The sequence below is a fragment of the Myotis daubentonii genome, chromosome 4 (genome assembly GCF_963259705.1).
Source record: "Myotis daubentonii chromosome 4, mMyoDau2.1, whole genome shotgun sequence".
NCBI lineage: Eukaryota > Metazoa > Chordata > Mammalia > Chiroptera > Vespertilionidae > Myotis > Myotis daubentonii.
In genome coordinates this window covers 89001638-89016675 of record NC_081843.1, presented here as the reverse complement: position 1 = coordinate 89016675, position 15038 = coordinate 89001638, and the positions used below count along the sequence as shown (strand labels likewise).

Sequence of the window (15038 nt, the reverse complement as noted above, 5' to 3'; positions counted from 1 at the left end):
TCATTCTGCATGTGCATGTCAGGTGCCTGCACAGTCCAGATGCCAGAGGGAAACTCTGGACCAGAGAGCCCTGTCCCCGACCCAGAGGGTGGGTCCTCAGTCTCCCCGGAAACAGATAGTGAGTTAAAAGGATTGTGAAGCTGGTGGTTGTGAATCTGTGCAAATGAGTTAGTAGAGTCAGGATGAAAATGTTTCCAGAAAATAAGTTTTACCAAAAAGCAACTCAGGGCCAATGTTAGACAATGTTAATGCATATTTCAGGTTAAAAAAAAAAAGAATTGTTTAGAGGATTGAGAAGGAAATGATTACTTCTGGACAAAGACTTTTCTACCACTATCTTAGAAACCATGAAAGTGAAGACAGTCATGGGAACATGGAAGGGTAAGAAGTGGCTACAAAGCCAAACCCTGGTCCTTGGAGAATGAAGAGGATGGGCCATGGCAGTCAAGTGATGAAGAGTCTAAAGGAGGCTGGTTGACTTCTGATGCCCATATCGAGTTTTGTGTTGCAATGTTGAGGAGATATGGGGAGAAAGGGGGTGCCCACTCGAGGCTTCTCTCTTTCAGCCAACCGGCTCACACCTGTAAGGAAAAACTCTGGAGTTTGGAGATGTCCATCTCCAAACAAAGAGAAGTGAGAGGAAAGTCATACTCCCTTGAATCTCCATCACCTTCTAAAAAATCCCAAATAAAAATAAGTGAAATAAAGTTCTTGCCATGGAAACACAGCTTCAGGGCCTGACTTCAGTGCTGCTTCTACCCATAATGCCACTGAGCTCCAGCCTGGACATTCCAGAACAATCTGAGACTGATCACCCCATTGCTTCATAAAATGGAAAGCCTGAGACCCTAGGAAGATGTGGAAAAATCTTTGATCACCTCTGTATTACACAACATCATCATACAGGAGATGAGGTGCCTATTAACTGACTGATTAAATAGGTGTCTACTCGCCAGGCAAAACTGCTTTGTCGTTATGGTGTTTTGTTTTATTTATGTTTTGTTTATGCCAAGCCATAATGATAAAGTGCAACAGTTATCCATTTGTAGATACAGAGAACCCAATTTCATAAAGATTTGTTTAGCTAGCTAATTAATCTTGATCTTTTCATTAGGAGGGGAAAAAAAGCTAAGTGAATTCCAGTTGACTGCAATGGACACAGCCTAGGATGCTTTATAATCTCACAGCCGTCTGTTATCAATGCAACGATGACATTTTGGATGAAAAAATCAATGTTTCCCTTTGCTCCTTTTAACCTATTGAGCCATCTCCTTCCTTTCCCAGATTCAGATAACATAACTCACCATGAAAGCCAGACAGAAACGGCCTTGGGCATGTCCACAGGAAACTCAAATCTATGCCATAACACAAGGGCTGTGTCCTCCTGCAAAGCCTGTGTTACCCTAGTGACCCAATCACACCTTTCAATTCTCCTCATTAATTCTTAAAACTCCCCAGGTAAAGAATTGCGTTGTTTCTGTTAATAATGCAAGAAGGAATGAGGGCCAGGTGGGAAGTTCTGGGGAGAGGGGTTACAACTCTATTAAATGGATGCCCAGACCTGCTTGGGCACTAACTGCTGAAGGCAATGTGACATGTGTGATGCCCTCTCTGCTCGTCAACTGAGCGTGTATCAGCCACAGGTGCTTTTCCAAGCTCCAGGCCCTTTCCCCCTCCCAACACTGACATAAAAGGAGCCTGCACATTCAGCGTAGGGGTACGAGCCAGCAGCAGGGATGTGTGGTGGACATAGTGATGCTATTCAGATGCCCCATGAGGATCAGTGGAACTCTCCTGGTTATTGAGTCCTGCCCAGACAGCCTCAGCCTTTGGGTCTCCATCTGCCTGAGAGAGCACTTCAACTTAACACAAAGTAAGCCCTCTGGTGACTCCATCATTGAATGTACTGAAAAGACAAAGACCAGGCCCTTGCCCCATCCCTGTGTGCACACTTCTGAGCTCCCCTGATGCTGGCTTCCTGCTCCTGCAAAGATGTTCATCCACAGGGCACATCCATCTTCATCTCAGTATAAGTTGTTCTGCATGAGGTTCAAAGCATAATTCCACCATCTATAAACTGTGTCCCCTGGGCAAGTTGCTTAGCCTCTTCTCACTGCAGTTTCCTCATCTGTAGAGTGAGAATAACAATGGTGCCTACTTCTTAAGGTGGCCATGATGATGCACGACAGTGCTTGTTACTCCTCCCGCCATCCAGGAATTGAACTGCTAAAATATATTAGTTACCACTGCATACAAGATTGTGTGGGGGCCTGAGCCAGCTATTGCTGTAAAGGGCATGCTTTCCTCCCATTTCTGACATGGACACTTCATGCCCTTTCTTATAAACCACAGTGAAAAGTGTGTGTGTGTGTGTGTGTGTGTGTGTGTGTGTGTGTGTGTGTGAGTGTGTGTGGTGTTTTTGTTGTTGATGTTGTTGTTTTATTTCTGTCAAGTGACACCATTGGGAGCTCATAATGATAGGAATAGGGTAGTATGAGTTAGATTTTTAAAAATCCCTCCCAGGCTACCAGTACCACTCAGTAGAGAGACAAGGGGGGGGCAGGTGTTAAATGTTTTCACAGTGATCTGAGTAAGAGATGGTGGATGGGACCAGGGCCAGAGTGGTAGATGGGGTGGGGAAAAGGTCAGAAGTGGTGGGATTCGGGGGTGATGTTGGATGTAGAGACAACAGGGCTTACTGACCTACAGGCTGTGGAGTGAAGGAAAGAGAAAGGTTGAAGATAGCCCCTAGGTTCCTGCACACCTGGGGGAGCAGCAGTCTGGTTTCTTTCACAGGGGACTAGTATGGGACAGCTCTGAGATTGAGGCGATCAAGGACTTCCCATGGACACTTTAGATAGACACTCCACCTGGAGACCTGCAGGGGGCAGTGAGTGAGACCCAGGCAACGGGGCACATATCTGGGCTCATCTGCACATCGATGCTATTTAAAGTCATTAAGTGGATGAGATCATCTAAGGAGAGTAGAACTAGAGATAGGAGACGGTCCATGAAATGCCCCAGAATCAGTGTCCAGGAAGGCCAATAGAAATGCCTAGAAGGAGATGGCCAGTGTGTGGGAAAGGGTAGGGGAAGTAAGCCATCCTGGGAGCCAAGTTGGAAAGCACTTTCCAGCTCCCAGGACTCGGGAGGTTAGCTCTGCCAAATGTGCAGAGAGGCAGAAGAGAACGGAAGCAAAGGGACAATGAACTATCCTGTTTGCACAATGGAGGTGTTGGTGATCTCGGTGGGAGCTGGGTAGGTGCAAGATGATGACTACAGCCTCATTGGAGGGAACTTGGAAGAGAATGGGTGGTGGCAAAGTAGACACTCAGTTAGAGAAGTTTTTGAATATGTTTTGAACGAGGACACAGTTAAATGGGGACATGAAATTAAGACAGCGGGGCATTTGTTTGTTCATTTTAGAAGGGAGATATTAGAGTATTATGTTCGTATGCAGATGAAAATGACACAGGAGAGAAAAAATAAACATAATGTAGAAAAGAAAAGCTGTGCATGGCAAAGCCAGTTGAGTCTTTAAAGGAAGGAAGGACACAGGGTCCCCAGCAGTGAGGGGATCTGGTCTCAGGCAGGGACACTTCCTCCCCTTCCCCCCATCACAGGAAAGGGTAGATCAGTGGTAACTAATGAAGGGGCCCCAGGCTTAGACAAGGAGGTTCTTGTTTGATTAGGGGGAAGTGGGAGTTTTGAGGCTTTAAGAGTGAGACATGTGAAGTTGCTGCATTCATGGGAGAGCAAATCCAGAAGGTATAAAGAATGGAGACTGTACTTCCATTTCAACAATGGCTCACCATGGCCAACCAAGGGCTTTAAAGGGCTCCCCATAGGAGCACTGTTCTTCAGTGTGTCCTTTCTTGCCCCACATCCTTCAGTAGGTAGGATGGCTAGAAGGAAAAGGTGGATGGACACTATGACTAACACCTCAGCCTCTCTGCCCACCTGCCCCAGAGACACTCCCTCCCTCCTAAAGACAGAGTTCTCTGGCTACCTCAAACCTTAAAGAACAAGATGCTTGCTTTTGTGGTCTGCATGACAAGCTCCACATGGCATGGGTTAGTGTGACCCCAAAAGAGTAATTTCCCTGCATTCTCATGAGGGTTGTTATCCATCCTTGATGCACACCCACAATGGTGCGAGAGTGAATCTGAACATGACGTCCTCGTGCTCGCCCTGCACCTCCCGCATGGACTGGAATGTGTCCGCATAGGAATTGTGCCTGGTTTTAAAGGAGATTCTCGGTATAAATCTCAATCTCAGAAAAATCCTGTGCAATTATGTTTGTAGCTTGAAGGGGAATTTATTCCAGAAATATTTGCAATATTACATTTTTTTCTGATTACAGAACTCCTCTTTCTCATTAAAAAATGATGGCCCAGCCCTAGCTGTTTGGTTCAGTAGATAGAGCATCAGCCTGCATTCTCTCTCACCATTGATATTTCTTTCTCTGTGTGTCTTTCTCTCTCCCTTCCTCTCTGAAATCAATAAAAATATTATATTTTTTTAAAAAATGATGGCCCAGCCAGCATTGCTCAGTGGTTGAGCATCAACCTATGGACCAAGAGGTCATGGTTTAATCCCTGGTCAGGGCACATGCCCTGGTTGTGGGTTTGACTCCCAATGGGTATTATACAGGAGGCAGCCAGCCAATGATTCTCTATCATCATTAATGTTTTAATTCTTTCTCCCTGTCCCTTCCTCTCTGAAATCAATAAATGAATATATATATATATTTAAATGTCAGATGGGTGTTTAAATGTATTGTGGTAGTCATATGGGGTGGGGACCAGAGAGCCTTTCCAAGGGCTTCCCAAGGAGGGAAAGGCAACTGGTCAGCCTTGCATCTTTGTGCGCCTTCACAGGCCCAGTGTGAAGTGTGAGTTAGCCCTGGTTTCATTCATAGCCTTGACCTGGTATTTTCTTGCAACTGATTTAAAAGACATCAGCTCCTGCAAGCTCCTTGGTGGGAAATTAGGCAAAACTTTGAGAAGAAAACAGGAGAGAAAGAATTATGCCAAGAGAGAACTAGGAAGGAAAGCAGACCCCAAATGGCAGCTTCTCCCCCTTTCCTCAGCAAAATCAACAGACCCTCTGGTTCTTTGCTCCTCAGCGCCTGGCCTGCCATTGAGTTTTATGTGGTGCCTGTGAGTTGACATCAGGACAGAGAGTGGCCAGTCTGCAGGTGGACCCGGGTCACATACACGTCTGGTGAAAACTGCATCGTAGGTGGTAGTGGCTGTTGCTTTCATGCTCCTCCTGATCCAGGCCAACCCCAGAGCCCTCACCACAGGGGAATGGTTCCCATGGTTTACATTCCTACCCTGTTGATACTCCTCAGCCTTCCAGAAAACAGACCATGGGTGGAGACGTCCCTTCTCATCCTGGGTAGTTTATACATGAGCTGTGTTATCTCCTTTTGTTCTCCTGCTCAGAGACTGTGGAACAGGATAAAACTCCATTGCATGAAATTACAGTGTGAGGCAGGCGCTGCTCTCTGAGGAGCCTGTCCCACGTGGGTCATAAGGTTTCCAGAAGCTGCCTCACACTTCAAAGTTCTTTCAGTCCCCATCCAAAAAACATGACATCAAGACAGATTTATTTTGATTTGGTAACATTCCTGTTTGATGTACATGCCAGTTGTAAGGAAATTTGCATTGCCACCTTTTTGCAATGATTAATTACAACAATAATTGTAACTGGACACAGTAATTGGGAATCAGGTAGAATTTAGGGGCCTTTGACTCCCTGTGAGCTAAACACCCTTATTGGAGATGATCCCAAGGGTAAAGTCCAAATACCACCTCACTCTTGCCACTCTGGGCTAAAGCCAAGCACAAAGGCCTGGCGCAGGCTGGTGTGGAGAGGACTTGTTCCTTCTCTCTTTGCTGTACTTCAAAATGCCCGCCAGCCATTACCAAGTGGGTGGGTCCTCAGAGCAGAAAGGACAGCAGCCCAAGAGACATGAGTTTGGATGAACACAGAGCATTCATTCTCCAACAGGGACATCTCAAGACTCTGTAGAGAGCTGGTGTCTGGAATATAGACAGTGATGAAGCAAGCAAGGTCAGGAACTGAGAAGCCCCTGGGAGTGGCCACCTGTGCGCCCTCAAAGGCGGGTGCAGATCAAGCTTGCCAAGTTAGAGGGCAAAGGAGACACTAACTGGATGGGCACAGAGATAACACAGTGTATCCTCAGAAGGTCCTTTGGAGGAAATACATTTTACTTTGTGGCTTAATATTATTTGCCACTGATGAAAGCCTATGCTGGAATCAGGGAGCCTCAACCACCCATCTTGGGTGTTTCGGGAATCCTCCCATGACAGAAAGTTGGTCTCTAACCTAATCCGCATTGTAATAGATCACATTTGTGTCCACAAAGTTATTCACCCTTCAACTCATCCTTAGGGTCAAAGATGCATTGCCACGATGGAACCACTGGCCTGCCCCCAAATAAGATTACGCAAACATCCTTATATGATTGACATAACATTTCCATCTATGAAAAAGATCATCTGTCCATCTGAATTGGGAACTGGCTCGTCTTCCATTGGCTATGGTGCATTATTAAAAATAGACTCGTAAAACTTTAATATTTATTTCATGTTCTGTTATTAGGACACACATCTTGGACACATCACCGGAGACAAGAAAGAAATAAATTATTGTACTTATTTTGTAGTGACCTGAATTTAGCATCAGATGTGAAAGTCATGACATGAAGTTTTGGTAGAGAGATAAAAGCTGGACCACATGCCGCACGATATCCGCGGCAGATGTGATCTTCAGAGGGGCGATGGCATTTCCTCCAAACGGGTGGATGTGCTCCTCCAACGTGGATGTTAACATGATTAGCAATGAAAGTATGCTTTGTTCCCTTGCCTTCACATGGTCTCAATATTGGCAGTTATCGCTTACTTGTATTTTTTAAATCAAACATGATCCCGTCCCATGGACAGATGCTGCCTCGGTGCCATTTAGAGCTCAACCATACAGACATACAGACGGCAGTTCATAAATTTCCAGGTCCATGTGCTAAAAATAAGTGCAGTGGGGTCTATGCTTTTCCTTTTTACTTAATCCAACTATATACCTATGCATCCGTGCACTCCTATGCATACATTGAATAACTGACTTTCTCTGTTGGTTCCTATGGTTTTCAGCCCTAGGACGATTTTTCTTAGCGCCCACAGCCCCTACGCATAGCTGTCTGCCCCCCAGATACCCATTAACTGACTGCAAACACAACTTTATTGAGAAATGACTGCAAGTTTATTAAGCAACTGGATTTACAGGCAATAACATAATCAATATAACATTAATATAGCACATAATTAAATAAGATTCTGACAAGGTCCTGCCTATATCCTGAAATATACAGAAGTTAATTGTTTTCACCGATGGCATTAACCGGAGGGATTTGAGACTAATCTTGGAAGAACAGAATCCCTGGTTGTTCTTATTTTTAAAGTATTTCATGGATGTGAAGAGGAAACCATCCCCACACCCACAGGAATGTTGTATCAGCAGGAGCCCCCGAAAACCTCTCTCTCCCAGGCCCTGGGGGACGGCAGTCCCTTGGCTGACTGATGCTCTCAGGATGGATGAAAGGGCAAAATGCAAGTAACAAATTACATGTAATGTGTTTCTCACCAGTAGAAAGCGGGCCGACCACCGCAGGCTCTTGGACAGCTACCACAGAATGGGCCCCATCTGCTCCAACATGGAAGCACACAGACTGCTGGAGTGAAACCAACGGTGTTGTCTCCAGTCATGTGTTCACATTTAAAATCAGGGAAATCCCTCAGAATGCTCTGCAGTGGGCCCAGAAAGCAAAATACTAAGAGAAGGAAGCACGTGAAGTGAAGTGGAAAGGAGCATGGCGTTTGAAAGATAAACACTGTGGATGGGAATGTCCTAGAGAAGGAGGCCATTCACTTGCTGCCTCCACACACCTCTCACTTAGCTCCACGTGGCTCCCCAGGGAGCTCATTGCCTCTGTAATTTCAGTCACTTGGAACTCACTGCTCTCACATTCTGTTCCCCTCATTACCACCTCTCCTGCCACCAAAATGAAGTGTTTACGCTAAAGCCAGTGTTGTTCTCAAATACAGGAGTGTACAAAACCATCTGAAAACCACTTAGCACAAAGTACAACTAGACATGATGAGGAAACTGAGGTGGTGTCATCACTCGTACCCAGGATCCCTTCCATGGCACCGACTGGTTGCTCTGCAGAAAGGCCCCACCTGAGAAGGTCTGAGTCTCAGAGGAAAAGCAAAGCACCAGAGGCCTCGGAACACATATAGATACCAAGCCCGGGACTGATAGACACAAAGCAGTTGCTATGAGCTGGACTGATTTCAGAAGCCCATGTGAAGTCTGTCTGAGAATGTCCTGGAGGCTCAGGATTTCAGGAACAAGAAGCTGCTCACATGCATTGGGCATAGAGATGATGTTGTCTGGATCTGGACCTCAGTGATGGTGAGTCAGCATCATAACAACAAAGTCAACCAGGCCGGGAGGCACTGGGAGGCCGGGAGGCTGAGATGACACAGATGGCAGCCACTCTGGCCCAAGTCTAACTGAAATGACGACTGCCTGATGGATCATGCCCGTCACAGGCGATAAAGGCTGACCCCAGGACAAGAGGAGTAGGTGGGTCCACTTGATGCAGAAGTTGAATCTGCGGTGCGTGGGCCAAGCCCTGGCGGCCAGGAGGCGGCCGCTGACTCTGCAGCTACACCCACTTCACTCCACATCTCCCCAGCTTCCACCTCTCCGGTCAATGCAGGTATCTCCACCTCCTGAAGTCGTGTGGGATGTGCTGACACAGGGCCTCAGGTGTCCTTGTACAAGGTCACATGCTTACACTGACTGGACCTTCTTCCTTCTCAGCATCCTCGGACAGAGATTTGTGGGTCCTGAGAATGTTCACTTGACCTTGTGGGATTCATTCTCCTACCTTTAAACTGAGGCTTTTGGACCAGGAGTCTATGAATATGAGACAGAAAGTTTGGGATATGAAACTTTCCCCAGGTAAACACAGCTCCACTCTGATAAATAGGAGTGTGGGCTTAAACTATGGGGTTGGCAGCTACACTGACCACATTAGCAATGCTGACCCTTCCTTCCTGTTCTGCACCTTCCCCAGGCCACCACGGGCATGCAGGCGCGTGCGTGCACACACACACACGCAAACATCACACACACACTTCATTTCAGTAAATTATAAGCACTTAAAATTGAGGTACCATTTAGAATTTCAATACATCTCTCACATCACAGCACAAAATTTATAGTCCTGGGTAGATAGGCTGTGCCACCACCTCCTCCGAGTCCATGGTCTGCACTCACTGGCTTCCATGAGCCTTGGAAACAGCCTGGACACATTCAGGGATGCTCTGCTGGTGTGACAGGAGCCACAGGAGATTTGGGAGAGAGAGGCAAAGAGATGGGGGGATGGGGGGGCTAGGGGAGAGCAGGGTTCTTAGCCTCAGTGGAAGGGAGACCCAAGAACCAGGAAGCTGAAAGGGATTGCACGGTTTTCAGAACCATGAACACCCTGCTGCAAATGGCTGTGTCTGTGAAAAACAAGTGACTTCTTCCCCACAGACAGAATGTGGGACATGACATGCCAGCTTGTCCTATTTAGGCATAAAAAGACATCAGTAAGAACAAAATAGCATTGCCTACTGATGCCAGAAAAATTACAACCAGAATTTGAAGACACTGGCTTTGGGATGGACCAGCTTTATCCCCAGGGATTAGTGGAGCATCTGAGGGTAATGGAGGTTGATCATGGAACAGGAAGCTCTTCCAGATGGAGGCACACATCATGGGGCAGTTTCCAAAGAGCCCTAAAACCTGGGAAGGGTGGGAAGAGCCAGAACCTTCTCCTGTTCTAGTGGAGGGGATGCATTCAGGCAGCACAGCGGGTGGTGAGAAACCTGGGCTTCGAGTTGCTTCATCACCCTAGTCTCCTCACTCTTAAAATTTAATAGATACTAACTCTAACTTCACTGCCTCATCAGGGGATTAAGTCTTCTACTGCATGTAAACTATAAGTAGCACCTGGCACCCAACAATTGCTCGTTAAATGTCAGGAATTCTGTTTATCTTCATTCAGGTTGAAGATAATAGTTTGTACTCATGAGTTCTGATACCCCAAGTTCACCGCTGTCTCCTCTGCTTGCCTATGTTTGTATATCTGGCTGACAGGCACACCCAGGAAAGCATTTGGAAGTCATCTCAAAACTGCACAATGGTAGCCTAGGTTTTAATTACCCATCATATGAATTGCTTCTACCATAGCACTTGGCCCCAGCACTGATCTCTGGCTTACCAAAATGGGAACTACATCAGCGAAATTCTATCCACCAGTGGAATTTCGAGGGAGCATTTGTGTCTATCTGAATGATGATGACCATCACCCCCAAATCAGAGGTCAGCAGTTACTGCCATCTTCCCTGGCAGTTCATCACCTCTTCTTCCAAGATTAACATGTTCCTAACATGAAAAAGACATTTTTACCAGATTGATACTTCCTGAAATGCGTGAGTTAAAGACGTGCAACATGGGATGTCAGGGTAAGGGGCATGTGACACTCAGGAGATGCACCCTTTGGCTGCTGGCTGCTGGCTGCTGGCGGGAAGAGAGAGCAGAGAGATTTCTGAAGCCTCAGAGGCATTTCTGCACATCAAAAGCAATTCAAAATGAAGAGCTGATTCTGATAATTGTAAATAGATCAGAAACATGTGCATTGAGTCCATCCCCTTAAATTATGGCTGGGTGTGCCCAACTGCACAGTGTTTGAACACCTCAAACTTTCTAAAAATATTTGGGGTTCAAAGTAAGCCTTTTAAGGAAAATCAAAGCCACATGTTTCTGACTCATTTATACATAGCTTATCAAAATGGTGTTTGTTTTTAACAGATATTTGATGTCTGAGATTTGGGATCTTCCTTAAAGTTAAAAAACAACTTCTTTCTTAGTAATGGGAAGAAGTATTTCCCCAGAGAAAACGAACGTCAGTCTCTAAAGATTAAGCTAGTTTCAAACTTGGCCAATAAACTTTTCTCTGTGTTTGTCTATTTGTTTTTGTTAATTCTCACCAGTGGTTATATTTTCCATTGATTTTTTTTTTAGAGAGAGTGGAAGAGAGGTGGCAGGGGGAATGATAGAGAGAGAGAGAGAGAGAGAGAGAGAGAGAGAGAGAGAGAGAAAGGAAAAACACATCGATTGATTGCTTCATGCACACACCCAGGCCTGGGCAGCAATGGAACCTGAAACCCAAGTACATGCCCTTGACTGTGAATCAAACCCGAGACCCTTTGGAGTGTGGGGCCAACACTCGAACCAGTTAACCACACTGGTCAGTGCTCTTGATCTTTATTTTTAAACTAGAGGCCCGGTGCACAAAAATTTGTGCACTCGGAGGGGTCCCTCAGCCGGGCCTGTGCCCTCTCACAATCTGGGACCCCTTGGGGGATGTCCACCTGCTGGCTTAGGCCCACTCCCCAGGGGATTGGGTCTAAGCTGGCAAACATCCCTCTGGCAGCCCGGGAGCCCTCGGGAGATGTCCACTTGCCAGCGGGGAGCAGGTCTAAGCTGCAGTCAGACATCCTTAGTGCTGCTGAGGAGGCAGGAGAGGCTCCCGCCACCACCACTGTACTGGCAGCCGTCAGCCTGGCTTGTGGCTGAGCAGAGCTCCCCCTGTGGGAGCACACTGACCACCAGGGGGCATCTCCTGCATTGAGCGTCTGCCCCCTGGTGGTCAGTGTGTGTTATAGTGACTAGTCATTCCCAGTGGTTCTGCTGTTAGAGTCAATTTGCATATTACTCTTTTATTATATAGGATGAGGGTGAGGGGGCATTGAGGAGAGTGGGTGCAGGGATTTAATGAACTTTCCATCTTGGCTTCTCCTTGGGAGTGTCTCATCCTTCCATTAGGCCAGCTGTGATTAGCTCTCGGCCTGCCTCTTGCACTCAGAGAACACTGCAACAGGAGGTTGTCACTCTGTAACCCCAGGTGCCCCTTACAACTGCTTTCCACCAAACACTCTCAGCTTGGTTGTGACTAAAGAAGAAACTCACAAACTCATACACACACACACACACACACACACACACACACACACACACATCCTTTAGCTATGTCTGGGGCAACTGCCATCTACCTTTTGAATTCTTAACAGCATGAATAGTAAAAAGGGAAAATTTTATGCACAGATAAAGGTTAAGTATATGCGCAAATAATCAGCAACCCTCAAATTAAGGTGAGAGCAATGGAATGGACTGTCTAGAGACTCGAGGACCCAGAGTATTGCTGCTGTATAAGAAATGTCGAACTGCCATTCACTTAAGTCCTCGCCATTAGCAGGGGCGGGTAACACTGCAGTGTTTTCATTTTTACAGCTGCGAACTAATATATGGCACTGCTGGCCATGGACACAGTGGGATGTCAAGAAAGATCTACTATCTTCAGGCAGCTCTGCACAGCGATGGGTGTGTTTGCGGTGACCAGTGTGGTCCCTAAGGGTCTGCAAAGAAGCATTGCATGGATGCCCCAGAGGATTGCCTCCCTCTGAGAGCATGGATAATTCTTATCAATAAAGATGAACTTGTTTGTTTCTGCAAACCTTTAGAAAGGTCTGTTCCAGGCCAGGTCCAAGTGTTAATGAACCAGGAAAGGTGATACTAGAGACTTTTGCAGCTGATTCTTTAAGAGAAACTATTTACACAGCTTAGCTCTGCCCTTTCATCAGACCACATGATTCCTAAATTCTGGGAGCCCAGGCCTACCTGGTCCATGAGACCATTGTAACCTGGCGTATCACGACATTCTGAGAGAATGCTAGCATCCTCCCATCCACAGGACTTTGCAAATGGAATGAGAATGGTTCTAGTGTCTGTTCTCACTGCCGCAGAAACACCTGATGCTTCTGTGTGCACACAGGAAGTCAGAGCAGGGTGTGCTTTTGCATATGAAACAGTAATTTTCCTAAACAGAAATGTCTCACTATCATCCTTACATTACTTTTTCCCATAAATAAGGGATTGTCTGCAGAATTATCAGAGCTGAAAATTTATAAACTCCATCCCAACGCAGAGCTGAACAAGAAAACCAGACAGCTGAGCTGTAAGAGCCTCAAAAATGATTCAGAGATAGAAGCTCATGAACCTCCTTTAGGAAAAAAAACGGTGGGGGGTGGGGGGTGGGAGGCGCATATGAGACCCAAACCTAAACCACAATTGACAGTGATCCATCCAATTGGAATAGCCAGCAATTAACTGCCCAGTGCCAAGAACATAAGATATAGCAACAAATTCTAACTCAGGGGCTGATTGGTCTAAAAATATCCTTAAACTGTTCTCAGTTGGAGGAGTCATTTGCAACCTCATCAGAATTTAGGGATCAAGTGGTCTGATGAAAGGGCAGAGAGAAGGAAGGGCACTTTCTTCATTTATTTATATCTGAGCCCAGAGCAGTGCAGAGGGCATATGGCAAAGATCTGTCCACTCAGCTTAGTCACACATCACACACACACACACACACACACACACACACACACACACATACACAGCCACGCAAACACAGTGTGCACATAAGCCCTGACCACCCAAGGCCACCTGAGGCCCCTTCAGGTGGAGCCTGGATGAGCAGGTGAGGCCCACCTTTCTCTTGGTGTCCCCACACAGTTATGAGAGCACCACACCACCGACCTCAACCAGAGGCCTTGGTGTCAGGCGTGGGGTGGGGGGATTCCCCCGCAGTGGGTGTTTGTGACTGTAAGTAGATCTTTCTGTCAGAAACCAATTGCAATTCCAGCCACATGTCTGCAGGGAGGTGGTCCCACTGAGAAGCAATAAATAAATATATGCACATATAAACAAATAAATTCGGACCTCGACAGAGGACAGGAAGGAACAGGTCTCACCAGAAACGTGGACTTCCCCTGCACAGCCTCCTCAGAAGCCCGTGTTTTCAATTACGCCAGACTGAATCTATATTGATGCTAATATGTTTGCATTGCTGGCTTTCATTTTATTTTTTAACAACTCACCGCAGGATAGCAAAGTCAAAAATATAACCATTCTGATCAACAGGACCCATCTGCAGTGGATCCACACAGAAGCAATTAATTTCCTGGTGGTGTTTTTACACTCGGGGCCTGGTGCGGGTCCCCATTATACAAACAAAAACTCCAGACAGCTCCTGCTGCCTGATAAAAAATAAATCAGATTGCAGAGGGCTGCTTGGCCTAGGACTGCTACAGGCTATGGCTTGTAATGAGGCATCCCAACACTAATTATGAGGCTTATTAAAGAGAATTGTCCAACTTGTAGTAAAGTGCATGCTGTAATCACGTTAAAGAAGGCAGGCCTCCGTAGCCAGCAGAGTGGACCACGGGTGAGGATCAAATCACAGAAACAGTGTGATTGTGTTTGGCAAATTGGTCGGGATAAACTTGATTGAGGGGCAGGTGAGAATGACAACCGCTTGGCTGTAATTCGCACATCAGAGCCATCCCTCCTCTGGAACATCTGCCTGGGAGGGGCCAAGAGCAAACCTCCACCGCACAGCATTTTATTCACTATCACATCACCCTGATTCTGAATTTTCTCTAAGGTTGTAAAAGCAATATTTCTGCATACTCTTTCAGGAGTGTGTGTGTGGAGGGGGGGGTGAGATTAATAAAGATGTTAAGAGGCTGAACTGCTGGGAGATTTGTTTAATTATTCCCCACAGGACTGCCCCAGCAATCTGCTGACATTTAGTCCCGACCTTGCAAATCCTCAGTAAATATTAATATATCAACTCAAATAGGGCCCGTGGTTCTGTTGGTTCTCGGAGCTCAGAGCTGTGCCACCGCGGTGAGGAATGCGTGGGGCTGAGGAAGCCGGGGCTTTGATTCACCTTCTGCTGCGCACAGGAGCCGGGAGCCCCCGCAAAATGGCAATGGCGCGCCTCTGCCACAGCTGCCGAGTGACAGACACTTCAGATGCCTGCGTGTCCCTTT

At 46.5% G+C, this 15038-nt stretch overlaps 1 protein-coding gene across 2 annotated transcripts in view; it reads right to left on the bottom strand.

Annotated features, from left to right (window-relative positions):
- Positions 1 to 15038, bottom strand: part of IRX1 (iroquois homeobox 1) — a 58510-nt gene that overhangs the window by 32077 nt on the left and 11395 nt on the right. The window lies entirely within an intron of this gene.